Genomic DNA, 21,451 nt, shown 5'->3' on the forward strand with positions numbered 1-21,451 from the left:
GAGGCCGAGGCAGGTGGATCACGAGGTCAGGAGATCGAGACCATCCTGGCTAACACGGTGAAACTCCATCTCTACTAAAAATACAAAAACAAAATTAGCTGGGCGTGCTGGCGGGTGCCTGTAGTCCCAGCTACTTGGAAGGCTGAGGCAGGAGAATGGCATGAACCTGGGAGGCGGAGCTTGCAGTGAGCAAAGATAGCGCCATTGCACTCCAGCCTGGGCAACAGAGCAAGACTCTGTCTCAAAAAAAAAAAAAAAAAAAAAAGAATAGCAGAATTCCAGCAAGGTTGGAGGCTGGGATATTGGTGAGCGTTTGGGAGAAGTTGAGATTTCATCACAGCAAAAGTGATGAAATCACACATCACAAAGTGTCAGGTCTTCTAGGGCTCCTTGAAGGGAACAAGGGCTCCAGTGAGTGGGAGCAGAGGCTCATTTGGTTTCCTGCCTTCTGTTTGGGGATTTAACAAGAGGATTGGCCCTTTTAGTAGCAAGTAGAAGGGCAGGAATCTAATTTCTCTATTCTGATTTTTTTTTTTTTTTGTAATTTTTTTTTTTTGAGGAGGAGTCTGGCTCTGTCCCCCAGGCTGGAGTGCAGTGGCGCGATCTCGGCTCACTGCAAGCTCCGCCTCCCGGGTTCCCGCCATTCTCCTGCCTCAGCCTCCCAAGTAGCTGGGACTACAGGTTTTTTTTTTTTTTTTAAGACAAGGTCTTGCTCTGTCACCTAGGCTGGAGTGCAGTGGCTCCATCATAGCTCACTGCAGACTCCTGGGCCAAGCAATCCTTCTCCCTCAGCCTCCTAACTAGCTAGGACTACAGGCAAATGCCACCATTGCAGGCTAATTTTTTTTTTTTTTTCCAGTAGAGACGAGGTCTCGCTGTTTTACCCAGGTTGTTCTTAAACTCCTGGCCTGAAATGATCCTCCCACCTCGGCCTCCCAAAGTGCTGAGATTACAGGAGTGAGCCACCATGCCCACCTTAATTTACTCTGATTTTTCTTTTCTTTTTAAAATAGAGACGGGGTCTCACTATGTGGCCCAGGCTGGTGTTGAACTCCTGGGCTCAAGTGATCCTCCTGCCCTGGTCTCCCAAAGTGCTGGGACTACAGGCGTAAGCCACTGTTCCAGGTCTACTCTAATATTTAACAGTGGTCAAATTCATTTATTTATCCACTAAATTATTTATACTCTCAATTTCAGAAAGGATTTAAGGTACCTGAGCTGTGAACAAAGAATCAGAGACTGGTTTTTCCTCCATCTCTGCCACTAACTAGTTGTGCAACCTGGGGCAAGTCACTTGGTCTCCTTGTGTCTGTTATCCATGTGTGACAGCCAATACTTAATATGAGCGCCAGGCACTGTTCTAGAGATTTTCCATGCATCTGTATTCACTCTTTTAATTCTTCTCCAAACAATTTATTATGGTCTCTATCTTTTTGGAATTTGTCAGGGCAGTTCCAGTTCATCATGGCAATACAGGAAAGTGACTTTTGGGGGCTTTTGCCATTTCAAAGACTCTTGGATTTTTCTCTGGGCTTCAGAGACACCCGTGCCTGACATTCCCAATTTGAACCCCCAGCGAATCATTGGGTTCCATTGCTGATGGGGACCTTGTGTTTGAGCTTGACTTTCACTCCACCCATGGTGAAGATAAAGGGAAGTTTTCACGCCAGAGGACGATTGCAGGATGGGGCCGCTGGGGAGGAGGGCTCCCACACGTGGCGAATAGGGGTGGAGGAACCTCTGAAGCGCATTTGCCCTTTGGAAAATCTCTTTGGCGTCCTAGCCCCGGGATCATTGTACTTACCAGGTTTGGGGCTCTGCACCCAGAACTCCTCCCAGCCTCTGTCTGCCCGTCCAAGGTCCGGCGTGACTTCCGGTGGCTGATGGCTCATCTTGGGGAAATCCCCCGGCCTGGGGGGTCCGGGGTGGCCTGCAGGGGGCCTGACTCACCCGCCAGTTGGGTCAGGGGTTCTCAGCTGCCCTCGGATGTCTGCTGCACCGCTCCCCTCCCGCAGGCGGAGGACTGGAGGAGGGAGGGAGAGGTGGGAGAGCGTGGGGGGCGGGGCCGGGGGCGGTCTCCAAGCCCCCCCCCCCCCGGCCCGGGCTCCGTCCTGTCCCAGGATCTGCGGCGCCAGCAGGGGAGTGCGAGGCAGGTGAGTGCCCGCCTGGTGCAGGGTGTGAAGAGCGAGAGCGTGTGTATGAGCACGAGCGTCAGTGGTCTCTGTGTGTCCGTTTACATGATTGCGCCTGTGTCTGTGTGTGAGCATCTGCATGCAAGCTTGTCTTTTTGAGTGAATGTCTGTGTGTGACTTCTAGGGACGGCCAGGGAAGAGGGGTGTCCCCTCCCACCCTGGCCCCCCCTCTTCTCTCTCCTCCTTGGGGTGCTCTGGGCATCCGGGACCCCTGGCAGGGCTGCCGGGTGCTGGGAGGACGTAGAGGCCGCCGAGGGCGGAGGGAAGCGTCAGGCCTGGGCTGCGCGCGCCCTGACTGGGGAGTTCCGGGTCCCAGCCGCCTGGTCCTTTCATTCCGGGCTTCTTCGAGATTCTCGGGGGGCTTCCGGCCGGCCGTGTTTTCTCCTTGCCGTCTTCGCAGGCACGAGGAAGACTCCTGGGGCTCATCTGCCTGGGATGGGCGGGCCCTGCCTTGACCTCACGTGCAGCAATTAGGACCACCGAGGAGTGTTCTTCAGACCACTTTCTCCCACTCCGCAGGACATGCCAGGGTAGATTCTGGTGCTCGCACTCCGCTTCCTCCTCTGCGTTCCCCATGGCAAAGGTTTAAGTCTTGGGCTGTGGACCCAAAAGAATATTCTAAGGGGAGATGGGCCCTTGCAGAGCAAGAAGGGTATAGGTTCAGCACCAAACCAAACTGGTGCCAGGGCTAGCTCGGCCCAAGAGGCTGTGCAGACTGTGTCTGTGTGAGTGCATGAGGGTAAGAGTCCCTGCGCGCTGAGCTTCGGCTTCCCCACTCACAACCAAGGGAGAACAACATCTACCTTACAGTGTAGATGCCTGGATAAAAACTGGAGCGCCAGGTCGAGCACTTTGGGAGGCTGACACGGTAGGATAGCTTGAGCCCAGGAGTTTGAGACCAGCGTAGGCAACATGGTTAGACCCCCACCTATACAAAAAAATTTTTAAAATTAGCTAGGTGAGGTGGTGCGCACTTGTGGCCCCAGCTACACGGGAGGCTGGGATGGGAGGATCGATTGAGCCAGAGAGGTAGAGACTGTAGTGAGCTATGATCGCACCACTGCACCACAGCCAGGGCAACAGAGCAAGACCCTGTCTCAAAAACAAAAACACTGGAGCGCCCAGAGGTTTTTTTTAAGTGCGGGGCAAGGGTTGTCTCGGCGTTGCTACTGCACGCACACCGCCTGTTGTAATGGGTAGATGCATTAGTGAAAGTCCTGGGTACACTCATTTATTTTCTAAATCTCATATATAAGGGAACGCCCGATGGAAAGGCCCATCAGCTGGGGAACAGCCATCAGGCTGGATTTGAGCCCAGAGCCCGGGCTGGCCAATTACTCGGGTGAGCCTGGCTCCGGTTCTGTGACCTGGGTCCAGTACCCCGCCCTTTCTGCGGATGCCTTGCAAAGCGGGGAGCGGAAAGCAGTTTGGTGGACGACCAGCCCTCCCTTGCTTTGCAGGTGGCGCTTTCTATTTATTGGTTGTAAGGCGAGACCTAGGCCAGAGCCAGCGTGCGCGCGCCGTCGGGGTCCCGCGGCTGCTCTGGGGATCAGGGCGCGAACCCCAAGGGCCCCGCCTGGCAGCGTCGTGGGCCTCCGGGCTAGAACAGCGGGGTTCGGGGAGGATTTGCAGCGTCCACTCCGCTCTCCGCCTCCCGTGTGCGCTCCGGCGCTTCTCCCGGCTGGGGGTGTGAGAATTTGCCGACGGTGCCCGCGCCGCGGCCGGCCCCGGCCCCGCCCCAGCCCCGGGGATGCCCCGCCCCCAGCCGGCGTCCCGCCCCGCCTGCCCGTAGTCCCGGCCCCGCCCCGGGCCGCGCCCCTCCGCCGAGCCCCACTCGCCTGCACCTCGCGCGGCGGGCCTGCCCTCCGGCCCCCGCCGGCCCTGCGCCGCTGCCCGGAGGCTGGCGTCCTCCCGTCACTCCGGGACCCGCCCGCTGTGTCCCCTGGGCAACTGTCTCCAGGGAGATCGGGCCCCGCCCCCGGCACCGACACCCGGTACGGAGCCCACCTGTGCGGGCGTCTGCGGGGTCCCCGTGCCCCGCCCCCAGCCACGCCGGGCGTCCCACCCCGCCCAGCCCCGGGCTTTGTCCGCCTGGGGCGGGGTGGGCAGGGTCGGTGGAGGCGATCAGGGGTCCGGGGCCGTGGGGGCTGGGGGGCCGAGGCAGGGGGTTGCGCTCACGGTGGGATTCTCAGCTGTGGGCCGCGCGACGCTCTCCTCTCCTAATCTGGTTGCTTCCTTTTGTGCCCCCCGGGGGTCGGGAATCCCAGGTTTCTCGGCTGCTGCCCTTGATGGGATCCGTGGGGCCTCCAGCGGGCTTCGCACGAGGACGCGCCTGTTCGGGGCAGGCTGTTTACTTGTCGGGGACCCAGCAGTGGCTGTGCGCGTCCTCCCCTCCCCCTGCCCCCGATTCGGGACCAAGCCTCCTGCGCTCTGTCCCTCCTGAGCTGTGCCCTTGAACCCGGGGCGGGGGTGGCTAGAGGGTGGCAGACCCGGATCCTGAGGTCCTGCGGCTTCCTCCCCAGGGGAGCGCTTTCTCCCTGGCCGCCCTCTTGTGGATTTTGTCCTGGCTCCTTATTTCCTGACCCGAATTCCTGAGGACGAATTCTCTCCTTCTCTTCCTTCTCGGCTCCCTCTGCTTTGTCTTTTCCTGTTTTGAAAGGGCTTTCCTTATGATCATGTCTCATTACCCTGTGCCAGAGCTGCTATAATTTGTCGTGGTAATGGGTATTAGCCAGTCTCTTAATTGGTCAGCAATGGAAGGGATTTCTTCCTTAGCCTTTGGTGCTGACCTCCTGTTTGGTGGCAGTGCCTTGCGAAGTGCTTGCCACTCTCTCCTGGATGTTGAGGGAAGGTAGCATCCGAGCCCACATGCCTGGGCTCCCGCAGCAGGGTCCCTGGAGTATTTTTACAGGGATGGAGGCCGCAGGGAGGACTCCAGCTTGATCCTTGGGAAATGTGTTCCTGCAACTGCCTTTTCCAGCGGGTTCCTAGGGCTCTGCTGTTTGACTCTTGGAGAAGCCGGTGGTTTTGGTTTTGTGCTAAACCTAAGCCCACCTAGTGGGCTCTGGGCTGAAGTCTCCCAGCTGTGGAGGTAGCTATGCCCAGGGCCTGGGGTTGGGAGAAGAGGTTGGGTCTTTAGACTGGGCTGGTGCTCTAGTGTCTTTTTTTCCCTCTTTGGGGTTCTATTATTTCCCGGAGCGGCTGAGGTGGGGGAAGAAGCACCACAGATGCAAGGAGTGGGCGGCCTCTCCCCTCACACTCTTCCTTTTTATCTCCAGCCCAATAGGGGATGGATTTTCCTTTAGACCTGGGCCTTGAAAACAGATCCACATGGGGAATAAAGATTTCAAGTTCACCAACCTGCTTTTTGCACCCATCGAATGGAACTCGAACCCAGGCTTGGCTCAGATCAATTACTTTGCTTTCAAAAACCAAACAAAACCAACAAACAGCTCTAAAAACGATCTGAGTCATCTGAGTGCACATTCCTGCTCCAGGCACTGGAAATGCTCCTGTGGTTGGTTTCAGTACCACCAAAGGGAGCTGGGGGTGGCATTGACGCAGATGGCAAGAAAGGCCGATCAAGTGGAATGTGATTGGTTTGCAAAAAGGAGAGACGGAGATGAGGCAGTTGATTTTGAGCTAACGTCCTATAAGAGAATGCACAGGTTTCTGAAATTCTCTCTTGTTAAAATAGTTTTCTTTCTTTCTTTTCTTTTTTTCCCAACAGATGAGGAGTCGGGCCAGGGCGGGATGACACTCATTGATTCTAAAGCATCTTTAATCTGCCAGGCGGAGGGGGCTTTGTTGGTCTTTCTTGGACTATTCCAGAGAGGTAGGTTGGGGGAATGGGCCAAGTGCGTGGGGGAAGGGAAAGGAGATGTTATTTTGTAGATAGGTTAAGAATGTGAACAAAACCCATCCTCCCCGACTCTCCAGCCGAAGGAAGACTTCTCCATAGGACTAGCATGCCCAAAGGAAGGGAGTGACCCAGATTGGTGCTAGGAGCGAATGAACGGGGAAGTGAACTAGACCTCAGCCAGTGCCAGGAGAGAGATACTGCTGCCTGGGAAAAGAAGGAATGGCTTTGCTTTGAGGAGTCCTGGAGCCCGTTATTAAGCTGCAGCATTTGGTATTTGACTCACTCTGGCCATGGTAACGTTGGGCTGGCCAGACTGGGGAGAGAAATACTAAAAGTTTTCTGGAGGAAGTGGATTGGAGTTTTATAATTCTGTATTGCTTCTCAAGGAGTCCCTAGGTGGGACTATTCTGTGTCTCCAGAGAGCTGGCAGTCACTGTCTCAGTAAGACGATGCTCTGGAGTTTCTGGGACATTAGCTTAGAAGATGAATGCAGTCCTTTCATGGTGCAAATGGGGACACTGAGGCCAGAGACTGACACTGGCCGGACGTTGGGTACATACACCCATCTAGGAGCCTGGGATAGCTGGGTCTGGCTTGTGAGCTCCATGACTGCGAGACCTGCCGGTCCCCTTGCAAGCTCTTTCGGTGCATAATGTATTCTGTGTGTACCCAGAATTCCACTGGAGCCAATACTGTCATTTCAGGATGGAAAGGGGCAGGGGTTAGAGTGTGGTGTCGTCCTTAAAGGCTTTTTCCTGAACCTCAGCCTCATTTTCTCTAGATCTTCGTTGGTACTTTCCAAACTTGTTTGATGATTGTGGATCTCTTTTTAAAAATCACAACATAGGCCGGGTGCGGTGGTTCACACCTGTAATCCCAGCACTTTGGGAGGCCAAGATGGGCGAATCACGAGGTCAGGAGTTCGAGACCAGCCTGGCCAACATGGTGAAACCCCGTTTCTACTAAAAATACAAAAAATTAGCTAGGTGTAGTGTTGGGCGCCTGTAATCCCAGCTACTCGGGATGCTGAGGCAGGAGAATCACTTGTACCCAGGAGGCGGAGGTTGCAGTGAGCCGAGACTGCACCACTGCACTCCAGCCCGGGCGATAGAGTGAGACTCCATCTCAAAAAAAATAAAATAAAATAAAATAAAAATGTAAAGCAGAATTTTAACCTATAAACCAGATCAAAACAGAGAGCCACTATAAGAGAAACTAGCCCAGAACTCCTCTGCTCAGCATCCTGTCCCGCTCCCACCTACCTCTGAAGGCCTGCGGTGCTTCTTTGGAACCCCAGCGCTCCTCTGCACATAAGCAGAAGCCATAGATCATGTAGACCCCTGTTGGAGGATTAGAATTTCTTCCATACATCTATTTATACTGACTTGATCTTTGTCTCAGAAAATGTCTTTTAATAATATTTTTAATCTTCATGCTTTTTTATTTATAAAAATATGAAATTAATGTCAAGTTTGGAAAATACCAAAAAATACAAGCATACTTGTCTATAATCTTACCGCCACCCCACCCTGCACCAGAGAAAACCACTGTTTCCTTGTTGGAGTATCCTCCCCCAAACCCCTCAGAGAGAATTCTATCTGTATCTTTAATTTATTATTATTATTTTATTTCATTTTTGTGAGATGGAGTCTTGCTCTGTCACCCAGGCTGGAGTGCAATGATGCAATTTCGGCTCACTGCCACCTGCGCCTCCCGGGTTCAAGCAATTCTTCTGCCTCAGCCTCCCAAGTAGCTGGGACTACAGGTGTGCGCCACCATGCCCAGCTAATTTTTTTTTTTTTTTAGTAGAGACATGGTTTTACCATGTTGGCCAGGCTCGTCTCGAACTCCTGACCTCAAGGGATCCACCTGCCTCAGCCTCCCAAAGCGCTGGGATTACAGGCGTCAGCCACTGTGCCCCAACCTGTGTCTGCACCTTTTAAAACTTGATTTTTATTTATTAGTAAGTATTATTATAGACTTTGACATAAACGTAACAATTGAATGTATATTTATCTCTCTGCTCTGTTTCAAAATCCCACTAAAATGAAAGTAAAGGAATAAGAAAAAATGTAAATTTTTTTTTTTTTTTTTTTTTGAGACGGAGTCTCGCTGTGTCGCCCAGGCTGGAGTGCAGTGGCGTGATCTCGGCTCACTGCAAGCTCCGCCTCCCGGGTTTACACCATTCTCCTGCCTCAGCCTCCCGAGTAGCTGGGACTACAGGCGCCTGCCACCACGCCCGGCTAATTTTTTGCATTTTTAGTAGAGACGGGGTTTCACTGTGTTAGCCAGGATGGTCTTGATCGCCTGACCTCGTGATCCGCCCGCCTTGGCCTCCCAACGTGCTGGGATTACAGGTGTGAGCCACCGCACCCGGCCAAAAAAATGTAAATTAAAAAAAAAAAAAAACAGAAAAGTAAATGGTTGAGGAGGGTGGTATGAACAAATATGAACAAAACCTTTGCAGGACAAGAAACCGATAGGCGAGTGGGAAACTGAGTGGAGAATGTCGAACGTCTTGGGCTATGGGGGAAGCAGGTGGAAAAGGCAAAGGAATGGGGGCTTTGGGGATGGAGTGCTTCAAAAGGTGGTTGGAAGCAGGAAGATTACTTGATAGAGCATGGTAGGGTGACAGACCACCCACCCAGGCCACATAGCCAGATGGTTCCCTTCCCCACCCCAGCAGGTGGCAGGTTTCCGGCAGGCAGTGTTTCAGAGAGGTCAGCCCAGCCGAGGACAGGAGAGGAGTTTGTGTCGAGCAGGGAGACCATCTCCTGGGTGGCTCCCCGAATACCACAGCTTCCATACAGCCTCTGGGCAGGCCCTTGGAGAACTTCTGTCTGAGCAAACTGATCTCACAAAAAAAATAACTGTCACATATTGACATTGAGGGGGACCTTGTTGAAAAGCCAGCTTGTTGCTAGGCATGGTGGCTCACACCTGTAATCCCAGTGCTTTGGGAGGCCGAGTGGGGAGGATCACTTGAGGCCGGAGTTTGAGACCAGCCTGGCCAACATGGCGAAACCCCATCTCTACTAAAAATACAAAAATTACCTGGGCGTGGTGGTGCACGCCTGTAATCCCAGCTACTTAGGAGGCTGAGGCAGGAGAATAGCTTGAACCTGGGAGGCGGAGGTTGCAGTGAGCCAAGATCACGCCACTGCACTCCAGCGTGGGCGACAGAGTGAGACTCCGTCTCAAAAAATAAAGAAAAGCCAGCTTACTGCTTTGTCACTTCACACTGAAGCCTACTGAGCAACTAGCCCTACCTGTGTACAAGCAGGGTTAGTGCCTTTCCCTTAGATTTGAATGGGCAGCCAAGGGCCATCCCACATAGAATGAGATTTACAGGCTAGACGTGGTAGCTCATGCCTGTAATCCCAGCACTTCGGGAGGCTGAGGCAGGAGGTTTGCTTAAGCCCAGAAGTTTGAGACCATCCTGGGCAACGTAGAGAAATCCTCTCTCTACATAAAATAAACTAGCCAGGCATGGTGACACATGCTTGTGGTCTCAGCTACTTGGGAGGCTGAGGTGGGAGGATTGCTTGAGCCTGAGAGGTTGAGGCTGCAGTGAGCCGTGATCATATCACTGCACTCCAACCTGGGTGACAGAGTGAGACCCTGTCTCAAAAAATAAAAAAGAGAGAGAGAGACAGAGAGAGGCTTCTAGTGTGAAAGACAGAGACCCAAACAAACAGAAAAAAAAAAAAAAATTTGAGAAGTCACAAACATGGTTTGGGAAAAAAAGGCACATTCATAAAATAATAAGCTCTTAGGTATTAAGATAGCAGAAGTAAAAATAGCAGAAGTGAGAATTTCAACAGAAGAGTTGGAAGAGTGAAAAACCAATTTCCAGAAAGTAGAACACAAAGACTTAAGAGATGGAAAATAGGAAAGAAAATATAGAAAAAATTGACTTCGGTCCAGGAGACCCAACATGCACCACATAGGAACTCAAGAAAAAAAGGCAAGAGAAACGGAGGAAGGAAAAGTATATAGGAAACCATTCTAGAACTGAAGGCATTTCTACTTTTTTTTATTTTTATTTTTTATTGAGATGGAGTCTCGCTCTGTCGCCCAGGCTGGAGTACAGTGGCCGAATCTCAGCTCACTGCAAGCTCCGCCTCCCGGGTTTACGCCATTCTCCTGCCTCAGCCTCCTGAGTACCTGGGACTACAGGCGCCCGCCACCTCGATCGGCGAGTTTTTTGTATTTTTTAGTAGAGACGGGGTTTCACCGTGTTAGCCAGGATGGTCTCGATCTCCTGACCTCGTGATCCGCCCGTCTCGGCCTCCCAAAGTGCTGGGATTACAGGCGTGAGCCACCGCGCCCGGCCGGCATTTCTGCTTTTAAACAGTCTGGAAGTAGTACCCAATACCGTGAATAATAAAAGGCCCACACTATGGGACATCATCACGAACTTTCAAAACTCCAGAGATAAGAGAGAAGTTACTAAATGTCATCAGACAAAAAAAGGCCACATACAGATCAGAGAACAAGATGACTCAACTTTATTTTTTTTTTTTTTTGAGACGGAGTCTCGCTCTGTCACACAGGCTGGAGTGCAGTGGCGCCATCTCGGCTCACTGCAAGCTCCGCCTCCCGGGTTCCCGCCATTCTCCTGCCTCAGCCTCCCGAGTAGCTGCGACTACAGGCGCCCGCCACCTCGCCCGGCTAATTTTTTGTATTTTTAGTAGAGACGGGGGTTTCACCATGTTAGCCAGGATGGTCTCGATCTTCTGACCTTGTGATCCGCCCACATCAGCCGCCCAAAGTGCTGGGATTACAGGCGTGAGCCTCCGCGCCCCACCCAGCTTTGGACTTCTCAAAAGCAGCAGTAGAAACTATAAGACAGGCTGGGTGCGGTGGCTCACGCTTGTAATCCCAGCACTTTGGGAGGCTGAGGTGGGTGGACCCCTAGGTCAGGAGTTGGAGACCAGCCTGGCCAACATGGTGAAACCCCGTCCCTACTTAAAATGCAAAAATTAGCTGGGCGTGGTGGCATGTGCCTGTAATCCCAGCTACTTGGGAGGCTGAGGCAGTAGAATCACTTGAACCCAGGAGGTGGAGGCTGCAGTGAGCCAAGAGTGTGCCACTGCACTCTCCAGCTCGGGTGACAGAGCGAGACTCAGTCTCAAAAAAAAAAAAAAAGAAAGAAAGAAACTACAAGAAAATGGGTCAATGCTTTTAAATTTCTGAGAATTAATTAATTCTGAGGGAAATTGTCATTCAAATGAAAAGTACATTAAAGACTTCTTTTTTTGAGATAAGGTCTTTCTTTGTTACCCAGACTGGAGTGCAGCGGTGCGATCACGACTCACTGCAGCCTCAACCTCCTAGGCTCAAGCAATCCTCCTGCCTCAGCCCCTGAGTAGCTGGGACTACGTGTGTATGCCACCATGCCCAGCTAATTTTTTATCTTTTTTGTAGAGATAGGGTTTTGCCATGTTGCCCAGACTGGTCTCAAATATCTGGGCTCAAGAGATCCACCCACTGTGGCCTCCCAAAATGCTGGGATTACAGGCGTGAGCCACAGCGCCTGGCCCACAAACTCATTTTCTTTTTTTTTTTTTGAGACAGAGTTTCGCTCTTTTTTGCCCAGGCTGGAGGTTGCAGTGAGCTGCGATCTCAGCTCACCGCAACCTCCAGCCTCCCGGGTTCAAGCGATTCTCGTGCCTCAGCCTCCCGAGTAGCTGGGATTACAGGCATGTGCCACCATGCCTGGCTAATTTTGTGTTTTTAGTAGACACGGGGTTTCTCCATGTTGGTCAGGCTGGTCTTGAACTGCCGACCTCAGGTGATCCACCCGCCTCGGCCTCCCAAAGTGCTGGGATTACAGGCGTGAGCCACTGCGCCCGGCCGCACAAACTAATTTTCTAAGGTAAGAAGTCAAAATTTGACGGTGGGGTGGCTCACGCCTGTAATCCCAACACTTTGGAACCCAAGGCAGGAAGATCACTTGAGCCCAGGAGTTCAAGACCAGACAGGGCAACATAGCAAGACCTTGTCTCTATTTTCGTGAATTTTTTTTTTAAATTTTGCCTGAGGTATAAAAACAAAAATTTTAAATAAAAAATGGAAATATAGAGATAAATACTTAAAGAAGCAACTGAAATGTATTGGGTGTGGTATATATGTGGAAATGGAGGTCAGAGGACTGCTACTTTTTACTGTAAGAGTTTTAGTTTTAATTAATTTTAAAAATCATGTACTGTGGCCAGGCACGGTGGCTCACGCCTGTAATCCCAGGATTTTGGGAGGCCAGCGTGGGAAGATTGCTTGAGCCCAGGAGTTTGAGAATAGCCTGGGCAACATAGTGAGAACCCATCTCAAGACAACAAAAAGTGTATTTTATTATTATTTTTTTAACAACAAAAAAATTTAAATTAGCTGGGCATGGTGGTATGCACCTGTAGTCCCAGCTACTGGGGAGGCTGAGCTGAGAGGATCACTTGAGCTCAGGAGTTGAAGGCTGCAGTGAGCCATGATCACACCACTGTACTGTAGCATAGACAACAAAGTGAGGCCCTGTCTCTAAAACAAAAAAAAGTGCTGAGCATGGTGGCTCACGCCTGTAATCCTAGCACTTTGGGAGACTGAGGCGGGTGGAGCACTTGAGGTCAGGAGTTCGAGATCAGCCTGAGCAACATGGCGAAACTCTGTCTCTACAAAAAATGCAAAGGAATAGCTGGGTGTAGTGGCATGCACCTGTAGTCACAGCTATTTGGGGAGCTGTGATGAGAGGATGGCTTGAGCCTGGAAGGCAGAGTGAGCCGAGATTGCACCACTGCACTCCAGTCTGGGAAACAGAGCCAGACCTTGTCTCAAATAAGAAGAAGAAAAAAGAAATAAAACCATGTATTTGCATAACCTTCCTATAAAATTAAAATAATAAAATTATTATGATATCCATATTCATTCATAACATTTCATTTTTTCTATGCTGCCTTTTTTTTTTTTTTTTTTTTTTGAGACGGAGTTTCGCTGTTATAGCCCAGGCTGGTGTGCAATGGCACGATCTCAGCTCACTGTAACCTCCGCCTCCCAGGTTCAAGCGATTCTCCTGCCTCACCCTCCCAAGTAGCTGGGATTACAGGCATGCGCCACCACGCCCGACTAATTTTGTGTTTTTAGTAGAGACAGGGTTTTGTTATGTTGGTCAGGCTGGTCTCGAACTCCCAACCTCAGGTGATCCACCTGCCTCGGCCTCCCAAAGTGCTGGGATTACAGGTGTGAGCCACCATGGCCGGCCTTTCTATGCTTTCTAAAATGCTTTATCAACAAGCATATGTCACAATGATAAATGTCTGTGCACTCAATGTGTGGAGTATTTGCAGTGTTGTGTAGTCTGCCCAGGTGTCATTTTGAAGACCGCGTTCAGTTTCATTGAGTTAATTCATTTATTTAGACATTTCCTTATCCCTTTCACAAATAATACCACAATGAATATCTTTGTGTATAGAGCTTTTTTGCCTTTTGAATTGCTTCTTTAGGATAATCCCCGAATTCCCAAAGTTACCAGGTCTGAGACCGTGGCTGTTTCTTTCTCTTGATTTTGATGTGTAGTATCTGAGGCCTCCACCTGGGTGCAGGCCTGTGGCTTCCCTGGTGGGCCGTGAACTAGGATGATGATGAGATGGTGGGAATAACATTTTTTTTTCAGGGTAGTTGGCTTATTTTTTTCTGATGGCAGCAGTAGAGGTCAGAAATATTTGTTTTGGAGGCCAGGCTCATGCTCGTGATCCTAACACTTTCAGAGGCCGACGCAGGAGGATCACTAAAGCCCAGGAATTTGAGACCAGCCTGAGCAACATAGGGAGGCCCTGCCCCTACAAAATAAATAAATAAATAAAGCTCTGCGCAGTGATTTGTGTCTGTATTCCCAGCTACTTGGGAGGCTGAGGCGGGAGGATCTCTTGAGCTTGGGGGAGGTCAAGGCTACAGTGAGCTATGATGGTAACACTGTACTCCAGCCAGGGCGATAGAACGAGACCCTCTCTGTGTCCCATGCCAAAAAAAGAGTAGGCTGCTGGGATGAGTTTGGGCATTTTGGGGCATGTGAGCCCAGCACGTCCCCTCATCAACCCAGCCCTGCCAGCTCTTGCCTGGGTCCTGCACACGTCTCCTCATTGCTTTCCTGCTTCCATTCTGGCCTCGCTCCCTTCCATTTTCCCACAGCAGCCAAAGCCATCTTTGTAAAGCATAAAATCAGGCCGCCTCAGTCCTCTGCTTAAAACCCTGCAATGATTTCTCCTTGCAGTGATAACCAAACCTGGACTCCTCACCATGGCTACAGGGCCCTGCAGGGTCAGACTCATTGTCTCTCCCAGTCACCCCACTTCAGGCACCTGCCTCCTGCCTCAGGGCCTTTGTTGTACTTTTTTTTTTTGAGACGGAGTCTCACTCTTGTTGCCCAGGCTGGAGTGCAATGGTGCAATCTTGGGTCACTGCAACCTCTGCCTCTGAGGCTCAAGGATTCTCCTGCCTCAGCCTCCCAAGTAGCTGGGATTACAGGTGTGTGCTACCATGCCTGGCTACTTTTTTGTGTTTTTTAATAGAGACAGGGTTTCACCTTATGGGCCAGGCTGGTCTTGAACTCCTGGCCTCAAGGGATTTGCCTGCCTCAGCCTCCCAAAGTGCTGGGATTATAGGCGTGAGCCACCACACCCAGCTCAGGCCTTTGGACTTTCTGTCCCCACTGTCCGGAACCCTATTTCGTGGCTCTTTGCTGGATCCTTCTCTCACTTGAGACGCAACTTCAGAACGATCTCACCCGAGGACCCTTCCCTGACCCGACATCCAAAGGAAACGCTCCCTGCAAGCCACTTTTTATTATATTCCAGTGCTTTTACTACCTGAAACATCTTGTTTATCTATTTGTTTTCTTTTTAACTTATTTAATTTTAAAATATTTATTTATTTATTTTTGAGACAGAGTCTCACTCTGTTGCCCAGGCTGGAGTGCAGTGGCGTGATTTTGGCTCATTGCAACCTCCCCCTCCCCAGTTCAGGTGATTCTCGTGGCTCAGCCTCCCAAGTAGCTGAGGTCAGATCCCTCAGATGTTCACAGCTGGGACGCCGTTCTTCAACCTTGGGCTCCAGAAAGAGGACCAAGGGGAACATTTCAGGACAGATTGTCAGGGTGGCGTGGTGTCTTGGAGAGAACCCCGCGTGCAGGAGGGCTCCGCTTTGCGCAGCTGTTTCTGTGGATCATGCTGGCCAGGAGGTGGGAAGGTGGAAGGAATTGTGTTCTTATCCTGTTTCCTTGGATATTTGATGAATGACTTAGATGTGGACACGGAAGTCATGCCTCAGGATTCTGGATGAGTCAGGAGGGATTGGTCACAGTCCCTCATTCCATGATGCTACCCCAGCTTCCTTCTCTGTGTCTAGGCCATCTCACCTGCCCCCCGGCTCCACATCTGACTGTAGCCTGCTGACTCCACAGATCTCTCCCCAGCCCTCCGACTGGGGAGTTTGCCCCTGGCAGTCTTTATGTGGATGTTCATTAAGCAGCTGAGATTCATCTGGTCTAAAATGCGGCTCCGGCTTTCTTATCCCACCAGAAATCTCTTCCTTCCACGTCTCAGTAAATTCCCACCACCACTCCCATCTCCCAAGCCCAAACCTGGCTGTCATCCTCACTTCCTCCTGCACCGTCCCCCAGGGGTCCCTCTGATCTAAGTATGTCTGGATTCTGTTGCTCTCCAGTGCCGTCTCCTTCTGGGTCAAGCCACTGTCATTGGTGGCACCGGTCTCTTCCCCTGCCCCCCACTCCTCTTCGTCCCTGCTTCTCCGCAGTCCTTCCACACCGCAGCCAGCAGCATAGTTGTGGATGAAAATCACATCCCACACTCCCTCACCTAAAATCCTCCCGGGCTGCCGTAGGTGCCAGTCCTTGTTCTGAAGGCTCTGCAAAACCCAGCCCAGTTGAACTCTTCGACTTGCTCGTGCCACACCCTCCCCTCCACGCCCACCACCCCCTGCTCCAGCTGTAGTGGCCAGTTCTGGAAGACTTGAGTCCCTTTCCCATGAGATCCCCAGCACCTCGTGTAATTTCTGGCACTTTAATCAGGCTCTATAGATACTGGTGGGATAAATGAATCTACCTCAGACTGAGTGACAGAGACAAAACATCAAATCAAAGCTAACAAGAAAGCTCACGCCTGTATTCCTGGCACTTTGGGAGGTCAAGGCGGGCAGATCACCTGAGGTCGAGGGTTCAGGACCAGCCTGGCTAATGTGGCAAAACACTGTCTCTACTAAAAATACAAAAACTTAGCCAGGCAGGCCCCTGTAATCCCAGCTACTCAGGAGGCTGAGGCAGGAGAATCGCTTGAACCTGGGAAGTGGGGGTTGCAGCCAGCAGAGATCGCGCCCCTGCACTCCAGCCTGGGCGACAGAGCAAGACTCTGTCTTTAAAAAAAAAAAAAAAAAATCCAATAAGATATGAGAGCCAATTATGTTCACAAGATGAAATTACCAAGGATAATTGTGAATTCCTTCATTTAGATCAGGAAATTCATGTTCCTGTACAGGCAGGGAGAACCTGGCTTACTGTGAAAAATCCCTGTGGGGCTGGCAGCCAATGAGTTCAGTGATGTGGTCACCAAAAATCTGCCTTGGGGTGAGAGTGGGGGAGCATGAAATACTTTCAGGCTAAGCAAATAGGAGCTCGGTGCCCAGAACATTCTTCTGCAGCTCGACCTGCCAGGCCCTGTCTGTAGCATCTTGTTTTTGTTTTTTGGGTTTTTTTTTTTTTGGAGATGGAGTATCACTCTTTTTGCCCAGGCTGAAGTGCAGTGGTGTGATCTTAGCTCACTGCGACTTCTGCCTCCTGGGTTCAAGTGATTCTCCTGCCTCAGCCTCCCAAGTAGCTGGGATTACAGGCGCCCGCCACCACGCCTGGCTAATTTTTGTATTTTTAGTAGAGATGGGGTTTCACCATGTTGGCCAGGCTGGACTCGAACTCCTGACCTCAGGTGATCTACCCACCTTGGCCTCCCAAAGCGCTGCCCTGGAATATCTTGTTAGCTTGGAGTATCACACTGTGGCAAAAGGGTCTAAAAACTGTATCATAGGGAGAACAGTGAGTGGTTTGGGGAATGCCTGGGCTGAAGAGACGCCTTAGGGCCTGATGGGGCCGCCATCCAGTGGTCCTGTGACTCCTCTGTGTGCCTCTAGATGGCAGCACAGAGATCGATCCGAGTTTGACTCTTAGAGGCAGGTCCACTTCCAAGGAAAGAACTTTTCTTTCCTTCTTTTTTTTTTTTTTTTTTTTTTTTTTGGAGACAGAGTTTCGCTCTTGCTGTCCAGGCTGGAGTGCAGTGGTGCCATCTCGTCCCACTGCAAAAACTCTGCCTCCCAGGTTCAAGCGATTTTCCTGCCTCAGCCTCCCGAGTAGCTGGGATTACAGGCATATGCCACCACACCCGGCTAATTTTTATATTTTTGGTACAGACAGGATTTCACCATGTTGATCAGGCTGGTCTCGAACTCCTGACTTCAAGTGATCCACCTGCCTCGGCCTCTCAAAGTGCTGGGATTACAGGCATGAGCCACCGTGCCCGGTCAGGGAAAGAACTTTTTGAACACTAGAAGTTTCTAAAAATGGAAGTGCAGCTGCAGTAATGAAAATAGATGTTTTTAGCTGTAAGCGGCCGAAAACTCAGCTCAAACTGCTGTAAGTTAAAAAAGAAAAAAGGCAGAGGGGGTTTATTGGCTGATGAGACTGAAGAGTCCAGGGATAGACTCTAGCTTCAGGCATGGCTGGATCCAGGGAATCAAAGTTCGTCCTCAGGACCCAGGCTTGTACTGTCTGCTTTAGCCCCCCTTTCCTCTGTGTTGGTCTCTTCTCAGGTTCTGCCCCTAAAGACAGCAAACAGTTGCTAGCAGCTCTAGGTAGACAGTCCGTCATTTCTGCTACCCCAAGAAGAAGTCCCAGAGAAGCCTAGATGTCAAAACCCATTGGACTGACTTAATAGTCATATGGAACCCTATAGTCAGGGAGATAACATGCAGTGATTGGCTGGGCCTAAGTCTCATTCCCACCTCCAAGCCAATCCCCATGGCCCGGGCAAACTCAGGCCCCTGATTGGCTGTGTCTGAGTCTCAGGCTATCCAGGTAGCTAGGAGTGAAGTCAGCTTATCAGAACCACTGGGACTGAGTGTGTTGAGTTTTTGAAAAGTCCCCAGCTCCCAGATTAAAAAAAAAAAAAAAAAAAAAAACATAAAGTTACCAGCACCCAGGAGCCTCCCATGCGCCCTTCTAGTCACTCTCCCCCAAACCTGGGGTAACCCCTATTTCTTCTTTTGCCACCATAGATTTATTAATTCTGCCTCTGTTTGTTTCTTTGTACAGCTGGAATCATGAGCACATATTTTTTTTTGTGGGCAGCTTCTTTTGCCCAGCTTTATGTGTGTAAGAGTCATTGATACTGTTGTGTGGACTTGTAGACTGTTCATTCTCATTGCTATATAACATTCTGCTCAGAAAGAGTGCCACACATTATTTTGCCATTCCCCATTCTGTTGATGTGCATTTGGGAAGTTTCCACTTCGGAGCCATCATGAATAGTGATGCCATAGACACTCTTGCCTGTGCCTTTTGATAAATATACATGTATTTGCATTTCTCTGGAGTGTATACTTAGGAGTGGAATTGCTGGGTCCTAGGGCATAGGCATGTTCAACTTTAGTAGATACTGCCAAACGGTTTTCCAAAGTGGTTGTTCTGGTTTGCATTCTTGGGACATTTCCGAAGTCCCTGTACTCACTGGCATCTCTGTCCCATATATACTGGAGAGCTATGGTTCTGGGCTTCATTCAGGGAAGAGTCAGGGCTGGTTGGCCACTGTGCTAGAGAGAGGTTCTTGGCCCAGAGAGAGGGAAGGCACTTCCACTTTCTCCTGTCCTGTCTCAGTGGTGACAGGACCTGGCATTTGATGTCCTGTGCAGACCAGTCTAAGACTTTCTCTATTAGGAATGAGGTTTTCTGTGAAAGTATTTCCCTATATCCCATTTAGGTAAGATGTAGTTGAAGACTTCATTTCCAGAGTGCTAAGAGGCAGGAGAGTGAGGGGTGTATTTTCCTGGAACCCAGGCTGTGGGTTGGAGTCCCTGGGAGCTCATGCCTCATGTGTTCATCTTGGGCCTCACCAGACTGAGTGGCCAAAGCTGCCCCTGACTTTCCAAGCATGGTCAAAGCCCATTTCATATCCTAAGTGGATTCTCCAGGATTCCTGACTCTCTCCCAAGTCGTTTTTTTGTTTCGTTTTGTTTTTGAGACAGGGGTTCACTCTGTTGCCCAGGCTGGAGTGCAGTGGCACGATCTCAGCTAACTGCAACCTCCACTTCCCTGGCTCAAGCAATCCTCCAGCCTCAGCCTCCCTAGTAGCTGGGACTACAGGCGTGAGCCACCATGCCCGGCTAATTTTTATATTTTGTGTAGAGACAGGGTTTTGCCATGTTTCGCAGGCTGGTCACCAACGCCTGAGCTGAAAGTGATCCACCTGCCTCAGCCTCCCAAAGTGCTGGGATTACAGGCGTGAGCCACCACGCCCAGCCGATCCCCCAAGTTTTGAAACAAAGGAAGACTTTGGTCTGGCCATTCTCAGCAAGAGGAACCCAAAGTAGGATGTGGTTTTGCAATCAGAGGAAGTGGTGATCAGCAGTGGCAGCGCCTAGAGATGTGCAGCTCTCGCTCCTCAGGGCAGCTGGGGTCCAGCTGATGGTGAGGCCTGGGCCCAGCCAGTGCTGCCACCCAAAGAACACCTGCCTTAAACCAAATATTTCTTTTCAACTATTTTTACAAGTCTTTTAAATCCAAGAGAATGTGATCTTTAAGTAGAGAAGTCTTTTCTTAGAGAATAAAAATCATAAATCATAAAGACAAAGATTGATAATTTGACTGCATCAACAATAAAAACTTATACTCACCAGGCTGGGCGTGATGGCTCATGCTTGTAATGCCAGCACGTTGGGAGACTGAGGCCAGTGGATGACTTGAGTTTGGGACTAGTCCCTACTAAAAACATATATTTTTAAAAAGTCTCTGTTAAAAATACAAAAAAAAAAAAAAAAAATGGGGTGTAGTGGCACATGCCTGTAGTCCCAGCTACTTGGGAGCCTGAGGTTGGGAGGACCACCTGAGCCCAGGAGGTTGAGGCTGCAGTGAGCTGTGATTGTGCCACTGCACTCCAGCCTGGATGACAGAGTGAGACTCTGTCTCCTAAAACAAAACAAAACAAAACAAAACAGCAACAACAAAAAACCTTCTAATCACCAAAAACACACCATAAGCAAAGCAAAAAAGTGACTCATTAGAAAATATTTCCCACTCATTCAGTCAACAAAGGAATGGAATCTAGAATATATAAAGAAATCCTATAAACCATTAAAAAAAATAAGTAACCCCGCAGGAAAATGGGCCAAGGTTATAGTAAGTAGGCTATTTGCAGAAAATAAAGGTTTTATGGAAAATCAGGGAAATGCAAATTAAAACAAGAGATAATTTCATTCGCATCAGATTGGCAAAAAGGAGTAAATTTGACAATACCAAGTATTGACGAAGATCTAGAGATTGATCACCCTACCACGGTTCTGGGATTGCTGACAGGCACCACCATCTCAGGGACAATGCGGTGATATTTAGTAAAGTTAATGATGTGGTTATACCTATCATAGGTGATGCCACATGTGACTCTTGAGACTTGAAATGTGGGTAGTGTGAGGAATGGAATTTTAAAACATTTAATTTAATTTAAAATTGCTGTATGGTTCGTTTATTAGATTTTTTTTTTTTTCTATTTTTGGTAGAGACAGTTTTGCCATGTTGCTCAGGCTGGTCTCAAACTCAAGCAATCCACCTGCTTTGGCCTCCCAAAGTGCTGGGATTACAGGCATGAACCACTGCGCCCAGCCTTAAGTGTGTTTAGAACAAACTGGATCTGGCTAGGAGCTCACACCTGTAATGCCAGCACTTAAGAGAGGCCGAGGTGGGAGGATCACTTGAGCCCAGGAGTTTGAGACCAACCTGGGCAACATAGCAAGACCCTGTATCAAAAAAAAAAAATTTAGCAGGGCATGGTGGCGCAAGCTTGTAGTCCCACCTACTCAGGAGGCTGAGGCTGGAGGATCGCTTGAGCCCAGGAGTTGGAGTGTTCAGTGAGCTACGATTGGGCCACTGTACTCCAGCCTGGGCAACAGAGTGAGACCCTGTCTCAACAGAAAAGAAAAAAAAAAAAGAAAACAACCCGGGTCTGTGAACCTGTAGATTGTATAAAATCTACACTCAGATCAAGTATTTCTGATGATAGATAATCTAGAAATGAAATTGCACTACACTCCAAATTTAAAACGCACACCAGATTTCAAAGACTCGATACCAAAATAAATG

The 21,451-nt window shown here is 50.1% G+C and overlaps 1 protein-coding gene across 1 annotated transcript in view; it reads left to right on the forward strand.

Annotated features, from left to right (window-relative positions):
* PIK3CD (phosphatidylinositol-4,5-bisphosphate 3-kinase catalytic subunit delta) overlaps positions 1-21,451 on the forward strand; it is a 60,102-nt gene that overhangs the window by 17,416 nt on the left and 21,235 nt on the right. The window contains 1 exon segment of the mRNA XM_031664256.1: positions 5,923-6,027. The gene's annotated coding sequence lies outside the window, so the exon portion shown is untranslated.

The sequence above is a fragment of the Papio anubis genome, chromosome 1 (assembly GCF_008728515.1).
Source record: "Papio anubis isolate 15944 chromosome 1, Panubis1.0, whole genome shotgun sequence".
NCBI classification, from domain to species: Eukaryota; Metazoa; Chordata; class Mammalia; order Primates; family Cercopithecidae; genus Papio; species Papio anubis.